Source organism: Peromyscus californicus, unplaced genomic scaffold (assembly GCF_007827085.1).
Source record: "Peromyscus californicus insignis strain IS unplaced genomic scaffold, ASM782708v3 Scaffold_9__1_contigs__length_137607984, whole genome shotgun sequence".
In the NCBI taxonomy this organism is placed as follows: Eukaryota; Metazoa; Chordata; class Mammalia; order Rodentia; family Cricetidae; genus Peromyscus; species Peromyscus californicus.
The window spans coordinates 40631957-40657969 of NW_026294617.1; positions in this window are offsets into that span (position 1 = coordinate 40631957).

A 26013-nucleotide genomic window follows, 5' to 3' on the forward strand; every position below is an offset into this window, starting at 1 on the left:
GGCAAACAGCAACCTCAAATACCACCTTTTTTTTTTATCATTAGGCAAATTTATTCTTTGACAATTTCACACATATGCATAAATCATACTGAAAATAAACCGAAGCTCTTCCTGCTTCTCCATACCCAGGACTATTTTTTTTTCATATCAATTTATAATCTACAATATAATTTACTTACCACATTCATTACTTTTCAGGCATTAGAAAATAAACTCCCAAAGGTAAGGAATTAAGAAAAAAGGCCGGGCGGTGGTGGCGCACGCCTTTAATCCCAGCACTCGGGAGGCAGAGCCAGGCGGATCTCTGTGAGTTCGAGGCCAGCCTGGGCTATCAAGTGAGTCCCAGGAAAGGCGCAAAGCTACACAGAGAAACCCTGTCTCGAAAAACCAAAAAAAAAAAAAGAAAAAGAAAAAACCTTCCATTTTCAGGTGGTCGTTTTTCCACGCAAAGTTAATTTGTATGCAGTTTTAACATGAATCCTTCAACCAGCAACTTGGTGTTCTCCAGCGTAACATCTGGCAAAAACTATACTATGACATCACAACAAAACTAAAATGGATAGACTCTGTCTCCCTTATCCATATCACACTAGTTTTCATGGACCTATTGTTAATATTTCATTTGACTCCATTTTAATCACTTGTGTAGATTTATGTGAGCAACACTGCAATCAAAATACAGAAAAATTCCAAAGATCAAGAATAAGGATGCTTGGTTTATTCATTTATGTGCTTGAAAGCCCCGGATCTGACTAATAAATGGAGTTGTTTTGTGCACATTACCTGTATATCACATTATAAGCATGTGCTCTAAAATTTGAAAGCATAGTCTTTCTTTTTCTTGGTTGTTAATTTGAAATCTATTTATATATTTGTATACAATTATAAATGTTGTGCTTTAGACATATGTGTATTGGCCAAGCTTTTCTAAAATGTTGGTTATTATCCTCTGACTAATAAAAGTGTTAATAAGTATCATCCTGACAATGTGATTATTCAAGAGCATAGACAAGTTATTAAATATTACTGTTTCTTCCCTTGTCTCTCTTTTCATTCTTTGTTCTTTAGTGCAGGAGATGGAACCCAATGCCTCAGGCATGCTAACCATAGCCTCTGTCGTTGACCTATACTCTGAACCTACTACTCCCCATTTACATGTAGTGATTTTAAAATAAAAAAAAGTATTTTGTGGCCTTCCAGAAAACCAGGTAGGCTGTCCACAGTCCTTCTCTTCTCTCTCTGTGCCCCTAGACCCAATCTCTTAGTCTAGTTCCTAGTGCTGCAACAGATCACCAGCTACATGCCCCCTTGTCCCCTGTCCATGTGTGCTGTAGATCCCACAGACCATCCCCTCCTCACCAGCCTCTCTCCACTTACTGCTGCATCCCAGCATCTAATATCAGCAGACACTCCCTGTGAACACACCAACTGAGGAGGCCAGAAAAACAAGCAACACACAGTAATCACACTCTCCAAAGACCCAGACAGGAAACAGAAACCAAGGAACAAAATACACACCCAACAAAGATAAATCCAGAAATCAGCACCTCAACCTGTAATTATCCCAAACCCCAGATGCCTAGACACCAGCATAAGAACACAATCAATAATAGTCAAGGCAATCCAAGAAAATACAAACAAACAATTGGAGAAAATGAATAAATCCCTTGAAGAAATCTAAGGAAAAAAAAAAAACAGTTGAAGGAGATGAATAAAACAGTTCAAGACCTGAAAATGGAAAAAGAAGCACTAAAGAAAACACAAATTTAGAAAATTCTGAAATTGAAAAACTGAGAAATTTGAGCAGGAACTATAAAGGCAAGCCTTACCAATAGAAATCAAGAGACAGACGAGAGAATCTCAGGCATTGAAGATACAATACAAGAAATGAATACTTCAGCCAAAGGAAATGTTAAATCTAAAAAAATTCTCGACACAAAACATCCAGGAAATCTGGGACACTATGAAAAGACCAAACCTAAGAATAATAGAAATAGAGGAAGGAGAAGGATCCTAGATCAAAGGCCCTGAAAATATTTTCAACACAATCATAGAAAAAATTTTTCCTAACCTAAAGAAGGAGATGCCTGTAAAGGTACAAGAAACATACAAAAATACCAAGTAGACTGGATCAGAAAAGAAAGTCCCCTTACCACAAAATAATCCAAACACTAAACACACAGAACAAAGAAAGAATATTAAAAAAGACAAACCTACTAGGATAATACCTGACTCACTGATGAAGACTCTGAAAGCCAGAAGGTCATAGAGAGGTGTGCAGCAGACTCTGGGAGACCACAGATACCAGCCCAAACTACTCTACCCAGCAAAACTTTCAAGCACCATAGATGGAGAAAGTAAGATATTCCATGATAAAGTCAAATTCAAACAATATCTATCTATAAATCCAGTCCTACAGAAGGTGCTATAAGGAAAACTCCAACCTAAGAAGATTTACTACACCCATGAAAACACAGGAAATAATCTCATACCAGCAAAAACAAAAGAAAGGAAATACATACACACACACACACACACACACACACACACACACACACACACACACAAACACAAGCACACATGCACACATAGATACACACACACAATCACCACCACCAACATAATAACACAAATCAACAACATGGAGTTGTTTTGTGCACATTACCTGTATATCACATTATAAGCATGTGCTCTAAAATTTGAAAGCATAGTCTTTCTTTTTCTTGGTTGTTAATTTGAAATCTATTTATATATTTGTATACAATTATAAATGTTGTGCTTTAGACATATGTGTATTGGCCAAGCTTTTCTAAAATGTTGGTTATTATCCTCTGACTAATAAAAGTGTTAATAAGTATCATCCTGACAATGTGATTATTCAAGAGCATAGACAAGTTATTAAATATTACTGTTTCTTCCCTTGTCTCTCTTTTCATTCTTTGTTCTTTAGTGCAGGAGATGGAACCCAATGCCTCAGGCATGCTAACCATAGCCTCTGTCGTTGACCTATACTCTGAACCTACTACTCCCCATTTACATGTAGTGATTTTAAAATAAAAAAAAGTATTTTGTGGCCTTCCAGAAAACCAGGTAGGCTGTCCACAGTCCTTCTCTTCTCTCTCTGTGCCCCTAGACCCAATCTCTTAGTCTAGTTCCTAGTGCTGCAACAGATCACCAGCTACATGCCCCCTTGTCCCCTGTCCATGTGTGCTGTAGATCCCACAGACCATCCCCTCCTCACCAGCCTCTCTCCACTTACTGCTGCATCCCAGCATCTAATATCAGCAGACACTCCCTGTGAACACACCAACTGAGGAGGCCAGAAAAACAAGCAACACACAGTAATCACACTCTCCAAAGACCCAGACAGGAAACAGAAACCAAGGAACAAAATACACACCCAACAAAGATAAATCCAGAAATCAGCACCTCAACCTGTAATTATCCCAAACCCCAGATGCCTAGACACCAGCATAAGAACACAATCAATAATAGTCAAGGCAATCCAAGAAAATACAAACAAACAATTGGAGAAAATGAATAAATCCCTTGAAGAAATCTAAGGAAAAAAAAAAAACAGTTGAAGGAGATGAATAAAACAGTTCAAGACCTGAAAATGGAAAAAGAAGCACTAAAGAAAACACAAATTTAGAAAATTCTGAAATTGAAAAACTGAGAAATTTGAGCAGGAACTATAAAGGCAAGCCTTACCAATAGAAATCAAGAGACAGACGAGAGAATCTCAGGCATTGAAGATACAATACAAGAAATGAATACTTCAGCCAAAGGAAATGTTAAATCTAAAAAAATTCTCGACACAAAACATCCAGGAAATCTGGGACACTATGAAAAGACCAAACCTAAGAATAATAGAAATAGAGGAAGGAGAAGGATCCTAGATCAAAGGCCCTGAAAATATTTTCAACACAATCATAGAAAAAATTTTTCCTAACCTAAAGAAGGAGATGCCTGTAAAGGTACAAGAAACATACAAAAATACCAAGTAGACTGGATCAGAAAAGAAAGTCCCCTTACCACAAAATAATCCAAACACTAAACACACAGAACAAAGAAAGAATATTAAAAAAGACAAACCTACTAGGATAATACCTGACTCACTGATGAAGACTCTGAAAGCCAGAAGGTCATAGAGAGGTGTGCAGCAGACTCTGGGAGACCACAGATACCAGCCCAAACTACTCTACCCAGCAAAACTTTCAAGCACCATAGATGGAGAAAGTAAGATATTCCATGATAAAGTCAAATTCAAACAATATCTATCTATAAATCCAGTCCTACAGAAGGTGCTATAAGGAAAACTCCAACCTAAGAAGATTTACTACACCCATGAAAACACAGGAAATAATCTCATACCAGCAAAAACAAAAGAAAGGAAATACATACACACACACACACACACACACACACACACACACACACACACACACACAAACACAAGCACACATGCACACATAGATACACACACACAATCACCACCACCAACATAATAACACAAATCAACAACCGTTGGTCATTGATATCTCTCAATATCAATGGTGTCAATTCCCTAATAAAAAAATACAGTCTAAGAGAATGGATGCAAAAACAGGATCCATCCTTCTCTGTATCCAGGAAACACAACTCAACATCAAAGATAGACAGTACCTCAGGGTAAAGGTTTGGAAAAAGATACAACAGACAAATGGACCTAACAAGCAACCTGGTGTAGCCATTTTAATATCCAATAAAATAGACTTCAAATGAAAACTAACCAAAAGAGATAGGGACATCTATGCACCAACATAGGACACCCAAGTTTCTAAAAGCAACACTACTACAGCTTAAATCACAGGTTGACACCAAGCATGCACATAGTACACATACACACATGCAGGAAAAACACTCAGACACATAAAATAAACTAATCTACAAAAATTCTATAATGTTTTATTATTGATTTTGATTTTTTTTTTTGAGACAGGATCTCACTATGTAATCCTTGTTGGCCTACAACTCGCTACTTAGATCATGATGGTCTTAAGCTCACAGTAATCTGCTTGCCTTTGTCTCACAAGTGCTAAGATTAAAGGTTTATAGTATCAGGCCTGGCCAGTTTAACAACATTAATCTAAAAAGATAGGAGAAAATGTTCATGATTTGATTGGGGAGCAATTTCAAAAGCCGAAAAGCATTTATTTATGAACAACAACAAAAATACCAATGAATGTTAAGACTAACTATCTGTTAGTATCAGGTTACAGCCTACTTTAAATTACTCCGTATTGTAGAAAACCGTATTTTTCAGGCTATGCCCCAGGAGGCTCCATGTTACAATCAGCTTTTGAATCCATTTTGAGGAAGAAGGATGACTGCAGCCCCTGGGTGGACCCAGAAACTGCATCATCTGTCAGGTTCAACACATCTACCAGTACAGACTGATAAATGCCTTATGCCTTGGCATGTTTTATGGTATGGTATATTTTTAGTGGCATTATGGAGAAAAATCAGAAAATATTTAGAAAGAAACATACCAACCAATTCAAAACTATTGCCTCTGGGTGACATTTTCAGAGTGAGTATACTTTAAAATATATAACCTAGATAATTGCATAAACTATGGCTGGATAATTTCCTGAAGTTATACAACTTGAATTGGAGAGACAATAATGTGTGGAATGCAGTAAAGACTGTATGTCAAACTCTGTAACCATATGGAAGACCAATGACTATCAGTACATTCTGAAATAAATTTAACATAAATACTACTTATACCCTTCTTGGCTACTTCACTAAAGAAGATGTATACACCTTTTTCATCTTAATAATTGACATTTGATAGTATATGTACATGGTATTATCTTTAAATGTTATTTACATGTGAGGGAATCAGCACACCTTTTTGCATCTTTCATTCTTTTTCTTTCTACTTTCAACTATTTTTTTAAAAATAGATTCCCTTCATAGATTCCCTTCATTAACTATCACCATCACTTTTTGTTTTGCTAAGTTCTTATTAATAAAGATAACCATTATTTATTGTTTGTCGGTGTGCTCTGCTGTTGGCAGACATCTCTCAGTTGAAGTTTGTCTTTCAATACTTTATGAAGAAGTGAGGGAAACAGATCGTCTGAGTACTTGCACAGTCAACTATTTCCTTTACACTGGCAGGCCCTCAGGCTAAGCATGGCATGTTTGGGTCACATTGCCCTGTAGCCTGTGAAGATACTTCTCCAACAGTGGTCAGAGTTGAGGGCATCTTTGTAGATACTCAGTAAGGCAGAAGGTCCATGACGTCACTCCCTTATTGATGGTGTACTTCTGCAAACATATTGCGAGGACTCTGATTCAGCCTCATCTCCCACCCAGTCTACTGAGATGATAGAGAAGACTCCACCACTCATCTGCCCACCTCATCTGCCCCTCAGTCCAAAAGGATGTTGACAAAGCCCCCACCACTCCCATTCTGCCCACCTCATCTTGCCCCTTGATCTACACAAATGGTAAAGTCCCCACCACTAGGTCTTTGGACCTCTTTTGTCACGTCACGGCAGAGTAGTTGTCTGTTTTGAAATCATTTAGAACACCACCACCCAAAGAGGAATGTGTTCCCCCATCATTTTCTGAGAATGTGTGCTACAGGAACTTAGGGAATGGAATGCCTGTCTGACCTTCATGGTTCTGGTGCTTTTCCACTTACATCTACTGGGAATTTTACTTATTTTCTAGGTTTATCAAACATGGAATTTGAATTTCATTTCTTGTTCTCTTTGTGGGTATGGGGTGATTTCTGAGAGGGAAGTGAGAAAAATCTAACTTTATTAAAACTAGAAGTCTTTTAAGCTTAGGTGTTTATATACAGAAAATAATTGCAATAATTTATAACAACACATCCTTACAAGTTTTTTTTTTAACCTCTGACTGACATTTTATCAGTTCCAAAAAAGTTGGCTATAGTTAACATTTGTCTTTCACTTCTTACTAGCCATTTTTTATTTATTCTTAGGAGTGATTTCTAAGTTCTTTATCCATTCATTTTGTGTATTCTCGCTTTTTTTCCATTCTATGATACCTTTAGATAAAACAGCAGTTTCATAATATTGAGTTCTTAGGGGATAACTGGGAATGAGGTAAACTGGGGGAAACTATAGAATACAAGAAGGAAGAAAGCAAGTGGCTTTGGGTCTTGTCAATGCCAAACAAAAATAGTAGAGTAGTACCGGAGTGGGGATGGAGCTGCATTGTCAGTAGGAGCCTTGAAGACCTGTACTAAGGTAAATGGTATATGACTACTTAAGCTCTAAGTATAAGGACAGAAGCAGGAAGACACAGTATCAAGAATTCATTCCCAACAAAATGTCAGAATATTCACAGAAAGACCAGATTGAAGTATTTCACAGACACTTGCTATTTAGGTATGTTTATTTAGATGGATGTTATGTATTATAATCTTAGCCCAAACAATTTATCTCAATGAAAGCCCAGAAATAAATAATATAATCTTTGAATATGTATGTATGTATACCAATATATCTTGAATGTACAATAGTAAGTGTATTAATTTTTTATTCTAAAATGATGTTTTGAATGGCTTTGTTTGTTTTGAGGTTAACTTGTGGGCTACTTTGGTAGGGAGGTGACTTTAGGGGAGGTGGTTCTTTGTAGGTACTGCAGGCTAAAGAAGTTCAAGGCTGGAGTCTATTGCTTACTTTACAGTGCTGGGACTCAAGTCCTTCATGGAGGAGGAGCCTGGGCAGGGCCGAATACTATCTGTTGACCATAGCAAAAAGTCTGAGTTTGAATTTTTATTCCAGTAAGGACACAGGTAACTGGCATATGATTAACTATTAGCTAGACTTTGCTTATCTATTTATTTATTTACTTACTTACTTATCTATATGAGCAGCATTTGATGTAGCCCAGGCTATTTATTTATATGAGACAGCATTTCATGTAGCCCAGACTGGCTTCTATTTGACCTTGAATAACTCAGCCTCCTGCCTCAATCTCCTAAGTGCTAGAATTGTAAATGACTATGAACATGCAAGTGTAGCATGAATCTTAAAAGGTTTTATTATTAAAGACAAACCTGAAGCCAGGTATTGGGGTAAATGCTGAAGATCAGAGAAGCAGAACAAGCCACAGCTTCCTCACCTCACCAATTCCTCAGCTGATCCTGTTTCCTCAGACTGGAAGCCTCTGAGTCCTCATCCAAATGGATCTCAGTTGAACTGCTACTCAAAAGCCTAAAAGCTTAATCAGCCTAGTTCTTGGTCTTCACGCCTTATATACCTTTCTGCTTCTAGCCATCACTTCCTGGGATTAAAGGCATGTGTCACCACACCTGTCTGTTTCCAGTGTGGCTTTGAATTTACAGAGATCCAGAGGGATCTCTGCCTCTGGAATGCTAGGATTAAAGGTGTGTGTGCCATCATTTTCTGGCCTCTATAGCTAGTGGCTGTTCTGTTGCCTGACCCCAGATAAGTTTATCAGGGTGCACAATATTTTGGGGAACACAATATCACCACATTTCCCTCTTTTTTGTCAAAAATTAAAAAAGGTTATAAGTAATACAAGAAAAACTATATCTAATAAGTATATGCAATATATACAGTCAAGAATTACATTTACAATGTCCAGTCCATTAACATTTGACAAATTCAGATAAAAAAATTTCATTATTTATCCTATTTAAAACAAGTAGTTCCTTTTTAAAAGTAGATTCAATAATCTCCCTTTTTATGTTATTATATCAATATTCTCTTTTTTTATTGGATCCAAAAATCTACCTTTTATCTTATCATTTTTATCTTCCCTTTTTTCAGAGTAGATTCAATGATCTACCCTTTTCTATATGCAAGGTTTTGGGAAAAAATGTATTTTGCAGATATTGCAGACATTCTTGCTATAACTGATAGCTCATGATATTTTTTACAGAGACAGCTCTCATCTCATGTTGTTCTTGTATATTTAATTCTTTTCCTAGGTTAGAGGTGGAACCTTCCTGTTCACTAAAACCCTAACATGAACAAGAGGGAATAAATAGGATAATTATCTATAACATGAATAAATTATAGTGTCTGGTTAGGAAAAAAAATCCTTATCTTTTTATAGCCTTGATCAAATGAAAGTAGAGTCATATTTAAGAATAAAATCCAGGAACCAGCTATGACAATGAATAAATTGCTTAGCTTTTGGTGACTTAGTTTCTTTTCTTCTTTCTAAAAATATGTTGTGCTGTTGAGATGGTTTATTGGGAGAAAGGTACTTGCCACCAAGCCTGGTAACCTGAGTTCAGTCCCCAGAGCAATCTTGGTTGAAGGAGAGAATTAGCTCCCAAGCTGTCCTCTGACCTCCACAGTCATTCCACAAATGCTCACTGCCATGCTTGTACCCCACCAGCATATATAATAAATAAATGTAAAAACACTTTTTTTAGAGATGTTCACAGTATTTACTTATAACTTTGATATGGATCAAATAAATTATGCTATAATTAGAGTAGCATTTATTTTTAGTACTTATTTGGTATTATCACTATTAAATGTGTTATTTTGACAGAATGAAACTGGAAGTTTTATAAATTTTATCATGTAAATAAAATAAAATCTATCTGATACTGTTTTTTTTTAAATTTTTTATTTTTATAAAACCAGGGACAAACACTCACAGTACAGTCATTCAATAACATCTAAGAAGAAATTGGTTCCTAGCTAACTGAAAAATTTTTATAAATAGATGAGCCTATCTTTAGGTAAAAGTGCTCTTGATGATAGCTTTTTGATAACTCTTTCCTAGGCATTTGCTAAGGTGTGGAAGTCAGAGAAAAACATACGGAAGTTGATTCTCTCCACTTAACATGTGGGCTCCTGGAGATGGAGTTCAAATTGTCTGGTGTAGGGAAAAAGGCCCTCACCTGATAAGTCATCTCTCCAGTCCAGGTTGAACATTTTAACTGGGAAGTAGTATTTCAAGGTTTGTTTGTAACCACTTAACTTCTGAGTATGTAAATTTGTGGATTTTCATCATTTGTCAGAAAAGGGTGTCTCCTGTTGGGATTCAATGGCAGTTATACATAATACAGTCTTAACTGGTTGACTAATGAATGGCTTATTTTGTTCTCTGATCTTCAGGCAAAATTTTATTAGGGTACACAAAATATCACCACATTTCCCATTTGTTGTCTAAAATAATAAAAGAAGTTTATAACTAATATAAGAAAAACTATATACAGTAAGTACAATAAGTTCATACAATATATACAGTCAAGAATTACATTAACAGTGTCCAGTCCTTAAACATTTGACCAATTCAGAAAAAGTAATCCATTATTTACCCTATTTTGGTGAGTCCAAAGTATACCCTTGCCTTGACTGTTGACAGTATGCTGTCTAAATGGACAAGCAGGACATAAAAGAAAGGACTGCTGAACCTTGCCAAGACAAAGTAGGACAGCCTTTCAGAAAATCTTGCTTCACAGAAAAGTCTGTCAGATATGGTAAGCCTGTAGGCCAAAGATGGATGCCCCAATGTTGCAGAGGAATCTTAGGTGACTCCTCAGGCAGCCAGCTGTTTCTCTCATTTCTCACATTTTTTGGAAGTTGCTTGTTTGCACTTCCTGCTTACTCAGTTAATGTCATTTTCTTCTCAGGTATCTGAGGGAGTTGAAGATTAGATAGTTATAGTTTTCCTTATTAACAAATTCAGATGAGAAACTCATTAATGAGGTGTAAAGTGTATAAGTTTGAAAGACCTCAAAAGATAGTTTTTGGTTGGTAATACAAATTAGAATAAAAAGTGAATTAGGTGCACTTTGGACTTACCAAAATAGGATAAATAATGGAGTACTTTCTCTGAATTTCTCAAATGTCTATGGAATGAACATTGTTAATGCAATTCTTGACTATATGTATTGTATATACTTACTGTATATAGTTTTTCTTATATTAGTTATAACCTTCTTTTATTATTTTAGACAAAAAAGGGGAAATGTGGTGATATATTGTGTACCCTAATAAAATTTGCCTGAAGATCAGAAGACAGAACAAGCCACTAGATTAAGCATAGATGCCAGGCAGTGGTGGCACACACCTTAAATTCTAGCACTCGGGAGGCAAAGATCTGTCTGGATCTCTGTGAGTTCAGAGCCGTCCTGGACTACATGAGATTGATTCAGTCTAGGAAAGAAATAGAGCCTGGTGGTGGTGGTGCATACCTTTCATCCCAGAATTTGAGATCTCATGCCTTTGCTGCCAGTACTTGGGAATCACACACCTTTAATCCCAGCACTAGGAAGGAAGTAATATGGCTGGGCGGAGAAAGGTATATAAGGCACGAGGAGACAATAACTAAAGCCCTTTTCTGCTGAAGCCCTTTTTTGGCTGGAACACTTTAGAGATGGACCCATTTTGGGTGAGGACTCAGAAACATTTAGTAGATTCATGGAGTTGGCGAGGTGAGACATGGCAGTGGCTTGTTCCTTTGTCTCTTTGATCTTTCAGCAGTTATCCCAATATCTGGCTCTGGGTTTTTTTTTATTATAAGACCTATTAGATTTCATACAACAATAAAATATTATAAACTCACAACAAAATGTTATAATAAAACATATGTGACTATTTCCAAATAGCTTTATTATATATTATTCACCTTTCACTTAAAAGACTTAGATCCTCATAGCTATGACTTTGGCATACTACATTGTCACCACATTGACCTTGTTCTTTGCTATAACTGGACAGGGATCATTACCAGCAAGACTTTGAGGAACAACATTGTGACACTGTGGCTGTTGATCTAAGATCATGACTGGAAGACTGGGAGATGGCTTGCCCTTGCTGCATGAGGGAATGATGTGTCCTAGGTCAGATCAAGCTGGATAGACAAGATTTCCTCATACCTCTCCCAAGAGTAACAGTTTACAACTTGCAAATTGTTGGTTTCTTAAAAAAAAGCCATGGGAAGAGAAACAGCAAAGGGGATAGTGACTCCCAGAACCCTTGTCCAAAAATATTCAAGATAATGCCTTAGATTTCAGATAATTTAGGAAGTAGGTATTTAATTTGCCTTGGAGTTTGGTAATTTATTTTAGCATATTCATTTTTTTTTTGTCAGAATACCTAACCTTTTGTTAGTTTTTCTTAGGCTTATTGACTGAAGAATTTTATAATTATTATCATCATCAAAGTTCGTTTTAGTATTCCAACATTAGATCACTTTAGGAAATCATGATTTATGTTTTAATGCAGAGTGTTCTGGTGCAAAGAAAATAGTGTAGTCACTGGGATGTTCTTAGTCCATAATGTATCAGAGTGAGAAATTTGACTAAGGGAGAAGAAAATGCTAGAGTTACTCCCAAATGTAGTATGTCTGCTTGCTAATAGTATCCAAAGTAGTCGACTAAGTTATCTCACAAAGAAAACTATTGTTTCTTCATTCATTGCTACTATTATTATTACAATTGAAATTCTTAGTAAAGCATAGATTGAGGTTAACATTATTATGTATATGCTAGTGAGCAGGTCACCTCAGTTCTTTTAATTATGTTGGAAATACCATTAGAATGCTTTGAAAGAAAACCACATTCTGCCTGAATTTTTGAGCAGTATTTCCTAGAGAGAGGGGGCATATGCTGATCATCATGGTCTGTCTGTGACTTTCTCTAGGACTTATAGATGACACAATTATTGAATTTTAGACTTCAGATGCTTGCTTACACGTGGGTAATTTAAAGGTATGGACTTGTTTAAGAAATGGAAATAAATTTGTTTATTTATATGTGAAATTATTGTGTGACTTGCTTTTAGGTAAAATTTATGATTTCACAGTATTGTAAGACATGGATTATGACGTAGAGTTTTCCAAATGTGGCCAGAATTTCTCTTCTCTTAGCCATGCCAAACAAATATTATTGTGGGAAACAGAATGACTTTATTTTTTTCACTAATAAAGGTTATGTAAATAAAGAAGACACCAGTGGACAGAAAACATTAATGGGCTGGCTTCTTAAAGTGGAGTGCATCATTGAGCAATCAGCGTTTTTTGTGTATTTATTCAGTCTATAGGTGCTCATTGAATGTTTTCTATGCAGCAGATATGTAAGGCACGTTAGTGCAGATAATTTCTGTTTGAGTGAGAAAAACAAAGAAAGAAAGGGTAGTATTTATAGTAATGAGTGTTATGTGAAAAGTTAGGCATAGGAAGCGGCTTGGGTTGGGGGGTAGGGTGGTTGTGGTGGTGGTGGTGGTGGTGGTGGTGGTAGTGCAGGCATGCTATAGAAATCAGTCTGCTACTCCTAGGAGTGGGATTTGTGTCCTGAATGGATAGGTGATCACAATTTGCTCCAAGGTTAGTAAGCAGCACCATAGAGCCCTGGCACCCCAGATTCTGAGCAGGGAGAGGAAAACTGTGGAATCCTTTGTGGCCAAGTGCACTGAGCTATGCACTCAGTGAAGCTGGAGACGGTGGGGTGCCAGGGTCTGGTCACAAAGCCCATGGTTGAGAATTTGCAGTATTTTCTAGGCTTGAAAGAAACTACTGGTCCATCTCAAGCGAATAAAATGACAAGTTCTGACTTAGACTTTGAAGGCTCCCTTGGAGTATGTGGCAAAGGACTCCATGTAGGAAAGGATGTGTAAATATGCCGGACTGGGAGAAGAGATGCTGGCATAGACCCAAAGGTGAGAAATGACCCCATTCAGCATCTTTGAGGCACAGCTGAAAGGTCTTCCTGAGGGATTTGATACAGAATCAGAGACATAAAGAACAAATAAACCTTACCTCTAGATTTGAGTAACCAGGTCAGTGATACAAAGATGGCAAAATGCAGGCTTATTCCTAATGTGACAGGAAAGATGATTCCATTAACAGAATTAGAGCCCCTAAAGATTCCTTAAGGTTGTTTTTATAAAGTTAATTTACTTTGATAACAGAAAACACTAGCCTTTCAACATTTAATTACATAAATTCTTTCACTGGAGTAATGGGTGGCAAACAAGTATATTTGGATTAGAAGTTTCTTTTTGCAAGGATATTGAGAACATAAGTGAGAAAGACAAAAATAGTTCATAATGAGATATAGATTCATATCTCTTAACATCAGAAAAATGTAAAGCCGTTTGAATATGTTCTCAACAAGCTGTTCTAGGCTAAATTAGATAGTGTTTTCAGTAAATACAAAGGAATATATTTTATATTTTATACTTTAGGGGAGAAGAAAACAACTATTTTCCTCCAATAACAAAACTAAACTAGCAAGGAGAGAGCCTTGCTTGCCCTTCAAAATAAAGCTAGCTATTGTCATGCTGAGTTATATGAGGGAAAAGAGCCTGCTAATCTCTCCCTTCACAGAAAACTTAACAAGGGCAAATTATGAAGTAGTGACTAGAGTTAGGCACAGACAAATGGGTTTTTGGCAGTAAATCAGTTTTATGAATACATCGATGCTAACAAGAGACTGGACTTTTAAAATAATTCTGTATAGCATGCTGATAAAGAAACAGTAAACAGTTTTATTGCCACAGAAATCTATTCCTGTAATGACTGTTACATAATAGGAAGATGGGGAATAATTATGAGTATCTAAAAATACAAGTAAATTTCCTTAGTGTGAAGCAGCTTCATGACATGAGGACTGCAATGGTTGTTGAAATAATCTCAAATGTCATACAGGGACAGCTGACAATTTTGTAAATTTCTACACCACTTCTTTGTGCTGTGCTTTGAACTGTTACGTCGGTAGATTGAAGTATGGATTTGAACAGATAGATGAACTACACAACTTTTTGTAATTTTTTTCCAGGTCAGTGTTTACTTTTTTTCTGTTTTCTCAGTTTTAGATATACGACCACTTTTTGCTCCAGGACACAGTAAAATAACATGGGAACGGGTTGTAGTTCAATGGTACAGCTTTTGCCTGGTATGCATGAAAACCTGGGTTTTAACCTTTAGGGAAAAATAAAACCATTTAACTGTGCACAGGCATATGGATATATTTTGCTTTTGCTTTTGTTGAAGATAAGGTTTGGCTATCTAGCCAAAGATCCTCAGCTTCTTGTGTGCTGGCATTACCAAACCTTCTTATCTCATGAGCTTATGACCAAACTTTCTTATCTCATGAGCTTGTGACTTTAAACATAAGCTAATAAACCCTGCGTGATCCTATCTTCTCATGGAATCCACAGTAGTTGAGTTGTTTTTAAGTTGTTATGATTGCATCTGAAGTACCATGTGCTCAACTTGGTACTTCTGAGATGGCTCAGAGGGTAAAAGCATTTGTTGATAAACCTGAGGACCTGAGTTCAATATCCAGGACCTACAAAGCAGAAGGAAAGAACCAGCTCCTGTAAATTGTCCTCTGATCTATAAACTTATGCCATGTCAGGCATGCATCCTTACCCACCTCAAACAAACAATCAAACAGACAAATAAATGACAAGGAGCAGAACTGCAAGATTTGCCACAGTGGACTGTTAGCTACTGAAGAGCCAAGGCTTGGTCATCTTCTCTAGGCTAAACGTAGGCACTAGAACTTGTTTTGGTCACCATTACATAACTGTGGTCAGAATGTGTACACAGATTTAGAAGGCAGAGAGTGACTTTATATTACAGAGAGTGACTATATATTACGAGAGTAACTAGTTTATTTTTCTATAAACTGTTCTCACCAGGAATTATTACTATGAATTATGATTTCAATTTTGCTGTATACCCATTGACTACATTCATACAGAAAGTGGAATTTATATAGGACTTTTTGGTCAGGCAGAGGCCATTTTGGGTCTATTACACTAAAGTCATTCAGGCTGAATTCATACTCAAAAACCTTTCTTATTCATCAAATTGTAGATGTGATTTATTCCTATCAATATCATGTTTGTTTTCCTACCTTTTTATTCACTGTAAATGTATAATAAAAATGAATGACTTAATTCAGGAGAAAATACTTCATATAAGTTTAATTCAATTTTCTTCTGTAAAGACTTTTGTAAGTTCAAGCTTCTTTGCATTCAGCCAGATTTACAATAGTGCTAACTGTTTATTGCCCCCACATTTTATGCAAGTAAAAAAATTCTCAGGCCCTTCTTCACCTTATGATATTATTATGTATATTCTATAGCCAGAACTCAGTAAACAAACTCTACTGACAAAGATTTGTCCCCTTTTTCAAAGTAATCACACATTTTCTCAAATGTGAAAAATCAAACAGCTCCATCTGGACAGCCTCTTGAGTTGGGTTAGATGAGGGACTTCACTTGGATCTTGCACCAGCACTGTCTGCTCTCCATTAGTACCACCTGAGAGAGGTAGGTGTCTCCTCTGAACACAGAAACACCGCCTGGCTGGTCTCTGTGTGCTTTGGAGGGATCTGATGCAGTGGATTCTTTTGCTTAAAAACATGAACATTTTGATTCTCATTTGAGGACCCCAAGTAGAAGGCCTGCCAGCCTCAATCATCATTGCCAAGTGAGGGATGCTGCCAAGCTTCAGAAGATACCAAACGGCCAGGGCAGCTAGGAGACACCATACCAAAGTCAATCTTCAAGGCAGTGCTGACTTGAGAATGGAGAGGAGCATGAAAATGGATCGTCATAGCAATGTGACCCTGTTTTCTGGTATTGGAAAAAGGGGACCTTGGGGGAAGAGAGCCTGAGGATACACATAGGAAATGTGGGGCTATATAAGTGCATTTAGGAAAACCAAATCGTGATTATAGTTCTAAGGAATATCTGACTCCTCATAAAAGGCTTAACTAACTAATTGAAGGATGTGATGGTATTAGATTGGGAAGCTGTGAGCCAGTCTATCTTTGAGAGTTGCTAAGGCAACTCAGAAGGATTGAATCGGGCACTGTGGGGTAGATTTTAGAACAGACCTGGAGGAGGTAGAAAAAGGGGAGGAACAGAAAGAACAAGCAGCTGGTGTTAAACAGTAGCTGAAGGCAAAAAGGCCTGGGCTCAGCTAGTGAACAAAGCTGACTGGGTCCACTGCTCCTGCAGAGCCTTTGGCATTTATACATGAGGGAATTTTAGCAAATTACTGGTTGGGCTTGCATATATTCTAGATGAAATATTGTGTGAAAGCAACGCTGTATGTTGAATGTGGAAAGACAGTTGAACTCTGTATTATCGTTGTTATTTTCAATTGTACATGCCTCCACAATTTCAACCATTTTTTCCTGGGTGGTCATAAGAACACTGGACTGCAAGCAGACAAAAAGAATTTCCTTTTAGAAACTAGCTTGTATTGAAACCACACAGTCAACAAAAAGATAATTTAATAAGTGTGTTGTGTTCTATCTAGGTCCCGCAAAAGTTGAAATCATCCGTTTCAATTGGCTAGTATAAATCTCTAGCTTCTAACAGTTTATTTTTTTAATTTCCATTGTCAAATTTTAAGAAATGTTTTATTCAGTTTCCCTTCTTTTCCCTCAGTTTCTCCAGGCTCTGGGTGCCTTTTGTATGGCACTGTGTATACAGAATATTTTTTTCTAAGGCCTTAGCCTAAACCAACTGACAATAAAGTTTGTTTATTTAAGAAATACTAAGTTGTGATTATTTTAAAAATCAAGCATATTTTCCTAAGGTTCATTTACAAAATGTTTCTGATGGTGTGTGCGAATTTTAATTCACTAGCATTGCAAATGGCTTATATATGAAGTGTACCTTACCAAGGACTCAGTAGTGACGGCTTGACTCCCAGTGAGTAGATCTAATTAAGAAGCTACTGGGTCATGAGGATTCTGACTTAATCAGTTGATTAGCATGCTCATGGAGTAACACTTTGATAGCGTTATCGAAAGGTGATGGGGATTTCAGAGGTAGGGTCTAGTTTGAAGCAGCTGGTTCCTAGAGCATGCCCTTTGGACTAAATTTTGTGCAGGGTTTATCTCTGTCTCTCTCTTTTTCTGCTTCCTAGCCACCAGGAATGGAGCAGTTTTGTTCTGCCATGCAATCTGCCATGATAGTCTGCCTCAGCACAGGCTCATGGCCGGGAAGAAGCCAGTTATAGACTGAAGTTTATGACACCATGAGCTGAGCCTCACTGAAGCCATCGTCTGAAGTTGTGTTCGTAGCTGTTTGGTCTCAGGAGCAGAAGTCTGACTAAAATTCTGTCTCCATGAGGTGCAACTATATGCGACACTGCTGAGGTCACCAAGAACCAGAGACTAGACAGCCCAGAGACAGGGTAAAACCAAATACTACTGGTCTCTTTTAAAAAATTATTTATTTACTTATCTCTCATATATTACATCCTTATGGTAGTTTCCCCTCCCTCCTTCCCTCCCAGTCCCTTCCCCCTACTTTTTCTCTATCCCAGATCCACTCCTCCTCCATTTCCCTTCAGAAAAGAGCAGGTTGGTCTCCCAGGGATATCACCCAGACATGGCATATCAGGCTACAGTAAGACTAGGCATGAACCCTCATATCAAGGTTCGATGAGGCAATCCAGTAGGAGGGAAAGAGTTCCCAAAGCAGTCAAAAGAGTCAGAGACAGCCCCTGCCCCACTGCTAGAAGTCCAATAATATCCCCAGCTATATAACCATAACATATATGCAGAGGACCTAGGTCAGACCCATGCAGACTCCCTGATTGTCAGTCTAGTCTCTGTGAGCCCCTATGAGCCCTGGTTAACCGATTCTGGGGCTGTGTTCTTGTGGTGTCCAGGACCTTCTGGCTCCTACAATCCTTCCTCTCCCTTCTTCCACAGGATTCCCTGAGCTTTGCTTAATGTTTGGCTGTAGGTCTCTGCATCTGCTCCTATGAGTTGCTACATAAAGCCTCTCTGATGACAATGATACTAGACTCCTGTCTACAAGTGTAGCAGAATATCATCAGGAATAATCTCATTGACTTTATTTTGTACCCATAGCATACACACAATTGTACCAGTGGTTATGTCTTGCCTGGCATAACATGCAGTGTACATAATTGAGCAGGACCCTCAGTGACTATTCTCCACTTACAGCCTTCTTAATTCCTCCAATCACTGCAAAGCCATCCAGCAAGGAGTGAATGCCCATCCCACTTTCAGTCTGATTTCAAAGCTTGTGGTGTGCTCAAAAGTAGGGACTTCCCATCTGCTTCTTCCATGTATTCAGAAGCAGTTCCAATAACCTCTATGCTTGTGAGACCTCAAGGGCATCTGTAACACATATTTCACAGGAAAGTAGACTACTTCTGAGACTGGGATTTTCACCCCACAACCTGATTGCTCTTTAGAGTCTTGAGTCTATTCATATTGGGTGGCTTTAGTTAACCTCTCTAATAGTTATCTCTAGTGGTCTTGGAGATGCTTTTACGAATCTGCAAGACTATCAAGTGTTAACATTTTATATACAAAAAGGGTTTTACAGCAAGCAGGTTTACTGTTATGGGTATAAACATTGTAGAAATGAATTTAAGGCCCCAGGAGGGAACCTAGGATCAGGACTAGATGACAAAGACCCATGATAGGGATGTCACAGTCCCTAGTGAGAGGTCAATTCTATGGTTCTGTTAAAGGGATATGGTCTCTGAAGGCTCACCACTGTCCACTCCAAGCAAATATCAATTGGTGTTGTACAGGTAAAAGGGTACTAAAAAAGAAATGTTAGCGAGATCTAATAGAGCATGAAAACATCTCACCATTTGTATTATTTTGGAAGAGAGCAAGGATGGGTGCAATGGTATAGATAGGAAGCATTGTCCTAATTTTACAGCTATAATCCACTATTGATTTATATTAACCCTCAGGACTCCTCATGATGGGAGACTGCTGCTGCCATGAGACTTCTGCACATCTCTCTACCCATGATGGTCTTGGTTGAGATGGCTTGGTTCTCATCCAGGGAGAAGCAGGGCTATCCTCTAGCTTGCCATGCATGACTCTGGAGTCACTTCTCCCATTCTGATAGACTCTGGACAAGCACCATGGCCCTTGTTTTTCCATCAGATACACACAGCTGCTGAAAGGGCTTCAGTCTCCACCTCCCAACCCCCAGTACACGTTCTTGCAAGGGAGAGCTGTACATAGCATGGGTGGCGGGGGGCATAACTGTCCATCCTTAGGACAAGCTTATCTTTTCCATCTGCATTATTTGATCATTTATGTTTCCATGAAGAGTTTCTCATTTGTGAAAGCCTTTTAGAAGTCAAGTAACATATTACTCGCTTTTTGCTGTTTCCTCTATGAATAAATTGACATAAATCTTGCCAATCTCGAGTGACCCAAAATTCCCTTTCTTTACTTTGTCCTTTCTTTATTATTCCCCATTGATAACTTTAGTACTTTGTCACTCAATTTGTCATCTGTTTTAAATCATCCATATTTGTTAGAGTCTTTCCAGTCACATAAAGACCATGTCCCAACACATGACACTGAAATGCCACTGAAGTCCCATACTGATCCTGTGGTCCCCACTGAATGCTTTCAGTCTTTCAGTCCTTGGCATTCATGGAGACCTAAGCTGGAGAAAACCAAATATCCCTAGTCTCTCATATGGGCCAGTCCATTAGAGATTGATTTTCCGTGTATGTCCTCAGGTTGCACAGCCTTTGTGTCAGGGATGGGTTTACTTAGTTTGTCTGTCTCAGTGGCACTTAGACTGATACCCGCTTCTCCAGTGCTCTACAGTCCCATTAACCAGGCTGTGGCTCCTTGTTTAAGTCTTTCCCAATTCAAACAGTTCAGATTCAGAGCATTCCTGATTAGTACAGTTTACTGGGTCATATTAACGTCTCCATGCACACTGAATCATTGATTTTCTTCTCCAATTAAAGGTGAGATCTGAGATCTCCTTCTCTTGCTTGTTTTGTCCAGTTATTTCCATGAGTTCCAAAGCTTTGGATCTAAGGAAGTGCTCTTTGGTGTAGATCCGAATTTTATTCTCTTTCTCTTGTACTCTGCCAAAGGTAAGAAATGCTAACCCAAAGCCTCTGTCTCATCCTCCTGTTTTTTCTACTTTCTCTGACAAATCTGAGGTTAATGTGGAGGATAACATCCATGTGTCTTTTTCCTGTTGGATTTCTTCTCTTACACAGTCACTCCTATATGGTGTCAGGCTCAGTTGCACTTTTTATCTCCCAGCAAACACTGCATACATGAGCTACCCACAGCCTGCTTATGCATCCATTCCATATGTGCTGTTTTCAGGGGTTGCAATACATTCTTTAATGAGTCAGTAATTTGGGATCATCCCCATACTATCCCAGTGATCAAAGAGGAATGATACCTTATAGTATGGTCAGAAGGATTATCACTCCAAGATTTCTTCTGAAGATACTCCACTTCAGGCAGTTCAGCCTCAGTTTCATGTCTTACCAATCACGGAAGGGAGTGTGCAACTGCTGTTTCAGCAAAGAGACATATTACCCCATACTACACGAGGAAAGGTGGTTATATTGGGGTTGACCTTGAAGATGCTTTATTCTTAGACATCTCAGCTGCAGTTGTGAATCTTGTTATTCATGGCAGGGGTCATGCAATGATTTCTCTCTGATTTATCTTTGGTTCTGCCAGTCCTCGTTTGGGTGACAACCATGTTGTGTGATTTTTTCAAGGGAAAACATCAATAAACATTTATTTGTCCATTATAGAGAACCTATTACAGAAAAAAGAAATGAATCTGCTCAGGTCTATTTCGGGAACTAATTATTTAGATTACATATAGGAGCATGATAAGGAGTTACTTGTAGGAGCATGGGTAACACAAATGTAGCTGCATTACCAAAAAGCTTACCCAGGGCAAGAACTCCTAAAAGTTTCAACCCTCACATCCTCAGAAGTGGAAAGTTAATCCCTATTGCTAAAGACATCATAAACTTCAGAAAAAGATCTAGAGGCCTCGGAGTTGGAACTGATCTGAATGGCTTCTCCCTGAGGACTAACTTTCATGATACCAGAAGACACCATACTAGCTTCCCAAGGAGTGAGGCAGCCAACAGTCCAACCCAGATATAACATCCCTGAAACACATCAACAACCAGCATGGCCATTATATCCTACTGGTACACTAGTGGCACACCTACCTTAGCAGAAACCAACCGCTCTCTAATTGAACTTAAGATCCACTCAACAAGAGGGAGACCATTCCTGGTACTGGAAACCAGCTAACTACTCAGTGCTAGGGAAATCATGGTTACTGGAGGAGAATCGCAGCCACTAATTTGCTAAACCAGCATAATCCCTAACAACGATCTATAAACATTTGTCCTTACACCCACAGATAAGTGTAGACTTCACCCCTCATCAAGGAAACTTCTCCCTGTAACAGCTGGAGACCACTACAGAAAACCACAACCAAACAAAACACATAGTCGTGGAGCCCAGTGCCAACAGACACATGTATAAAACACTCCCATATCTAAGGCTCAGTGAACATTGCAGAAGAAAGGGGTAGGAAGATTGAGGACTTGACTGTGAGATTGTGTCACCTAGTAATACAGACTCAACAAATTATACATTGGGAATATGTATATTCATATTCATTAATATAAAATATAATATATATTTATATGTAGATAAATTATATATAAATAAATACATATGTTGAGGGTATAAAAGTTAAATCATGCAACATATGTTTATAGACAGAAAAAGGTCGAACTAATACCGTCTGGCCCACTGCTTGTATTGTGTTCTTCAAGTCTAACCACTCAATAACTGATGTGTATACTTCAAATCTTCTGCATTAAGACCATATTATCATATACTTTAATATTTTAGTAAGGCAATATTGTACTGTTTTATTTTATATGGAAAACTTACAAAACTGTACTGCAGGTTTTTGTATTTAATATATTCCACTTGCTCACTACTCACTAACATGACTCTACTCTGTATTCTGAGAGAATAGTTAAGCATTTTATAGCAAGAGATTATCACTTCCATAACAGAAGTTTTGGTGTCACTCAAGGTTATCAGTTTTTGCCTTTTGGCTTTTGTGACTGATGTGGCAGTAAGTGTTGTTGCACACATATCTTTCTGCAGTGTGTGAATTTTTATAGGGGATAGAATCCTAGAAAAAAAAATTACAGTTCAATCATTGTCATTTTAAAATTTATTTTTCAATCACTGAAAGCATCCTGGCTTAATTTTTGGTTCTGTATAGTAGTAACTGTGAACCCATTATCATCAATGTTAATAAATAAACTTGCAAGGTTTCCTGTCTTCTAATGTCATGCTTTGCTTTCAAATATTCTGAAGCTCTAATGTTCTGGTTCTAGAATTCATGTTGGCTACCAATATTTTCATTATGAAATCATCTGACAATTATTTTTTTTTTTTTTTTGGTTTTTCGAGACAGCGTTTCTCCGTTTAGCTTTGTGCCTTTCCTGGAACTCACTTGGTAGCCCAGGCTGGCCTCGAACTCACAGAGATCCGCCTGGCTCTGCCTCCCGAGTGCTGGGATTAAAGGCATGCGCCACCACCGCCCGGCGACACTTATTTTTTTAATATGACAATTTTATTATTTGATAATTCGACAGAATGTATTTTGATGATTTTTTTAACCTCTAATTCTTCTTATATTCATCCCCACCTCCTCATCCTCACTGCCTCCTCCAATTTTGTGTTCTCTTTCTCTCTGTCTGTCTAATGACACACTGAGTCCAATGGGGTCAACTTATCAGGGGCCACATTCTTAAAGACAACTAACTCTCCCTCTCCCAGAAGCCATCAACTACCAATAGCTCCTCAGAGCTGAAGGCTTGTAAGCACTTCCCCCTCCATGTTAGAATGTTAACCAGCTCTGTTTCTTTCCAGTCTCTGGCTCTTACAGTCTTTCTGACCCCTCTACTATTACTAACGTCTCTGAGTCTTGTCAGGGAGGTGAAACAGCTATCCCATTTTTGACTATGCATTCCATGGACACTTAGTCTCTGAACTTTGACTTATGAGTTTCTGTATTAACCACTGTCCACTACACACACACACACACACACACACACACACACACACACACACACACACACCACACACACAACTTTTATGAAGCTCGAGAGCTCAATTAACCTAGGGTATAGATAGAGATATAAACTAAGAAGGTAGTTTGATATTAGCAGAGCAACAGTAGGATGTTCACAGCTGGGGAATGTGAGCACCCCAACCATTTTATCTTGGCCAGATTTACAATATAAGGCATACATTTTCTTCCATGCAATGGGTCTTAATTCTAATCAGAAAGCAGTTGGTTACCCCATAACATTCATGACAACATTGCACTCATGGGCATGTCTTGTACGTCATTATTGTAGTTCACAGGGTTCCAGCTTGGTAAGACTGTTGATGATTTTTTTCTTCCTACCTAATGACCTACATAGCACCTTCCTGTACTATGAAAGCTAGCCAGCGGGGAGGAAGCTTCCTGAGCAGTACCAACTTGATTTCTCCATGTCCTGTGTCCAAAGTGAATGATCTCGTTAGCAACAGAGTCTATCAAGTTTTGGTGGGCAACTAACAACAATGGCATAACCTATATTGTTTTGAGGGTCTTCAGGACAACCCTGACTAACAACTTGAAGGGAAATCTGCCACACCTGGCACTGGGTTTCTATTTCAAAATCTATGATGCTGGAAGGAGCATTGTCCCCTGTATAAGATAACTCCAAATAAACTATTATATGAATATACACACATATATATCTAGAAAGCCTATAAAATGATAGAGTTATATATATTTTTAAACATCCTTAGTGTTAGTTGTCCCTCTTCAAGCCTCTTCTCTGCCCTACCCTCCATCGCTCTCTTTACTTAAGCCTCCCACCCATTATCCCCCTCTTTCTCTACATATCACCTGTGTTCTATTCCCTTCCCTTGAGATTGCTTCCCAACAAATGATCCCTTTCTACTTTCCTGGATTCAATTGGTACTTTAATTAAACAAACAAGTCTAAAAATTCAATATTAAGAACCACACAGGAGGAGCTGGAGAGATGGCTCAGTGGTTAAGAGCACTGGCTGCTGTTCCAGAGGTCCTGAATTCAATTCCCAGCAACCACATGGTGGCTCATAACCATCTGTAATGAGATCTGGTGCCCTCTTCTCACCTGCAGCCAGACATCCAGGCAGAATACTGTATACATAATAAATAAATAACTCTTTAAGAAAAAAACCACACACACACACACACATACACACACACACACACACACACACACACACACACACACGAGTGGGAACAAGCAACATTTGTCTTTCTGGGTCTGGGTAACCTCAATTGTAATTTCATTTTTCTTTATAGCTAAATAAAATTCAATTGTATATGGGTACTACATTTTGGTTATCCACTCATCAGTCAATAGACATCTGTTTCTATGTTCCAGCTATTGTGAATAGTGCAGATAAAAATATGGATGAGCCTTAGTCATTGTAGTGGGAAATAGTGTTCTTTAAGTATAGTATAGTTGGGTTGTATGGAAGATTAGAGGTTTTTTGGAAACTAAACACGCATTGATTTCCACAGTGGTTCTGCCAATTTGCAATTCCACAAACATTGCTTGGAGGTTCCTGACTCCTGGCATCCTGGTCAACATTTCTAATCTTTTGTTTCCTTAATCTTAGCCAGTCTGATGGGGAGGATGAATAAGGATGGTGACAACTTTTTAAAACACTTCTTTTTCTGAGAACCCTGTTCAGTTCCATCACCAACTTTTTAATTGAGATATTTGTTTTCTTAGTGTTTAGTTTTTTGAGTTCTTTATACCTTCTGGACACTAAGCACTAATCCTCTGTCAAATGTGTAACTGGCAAAGACAATTTTCCAATTATGTAGGCTTCCTTTTTGTTAGGAGCCATAACTTTTCTTGAGAAAATCCAGCAGATAGGGAACCCATGATAGACCATACCACCAATGTCCAATGTAGTAAACCAATGAGTATTATTGGGATTCCTTATAGGAATATGGGTGAGGTGTTACTTATAGGAGCAGAAATGATGCAAAGACACCTGTGCCACTAAAACATGGGTGATGGCTCCCACAGTTGCAAACCTGGAGTTCACTGTGCAGCCTGCAGGCAGCTCAGCAGTTTGGAGAATGTC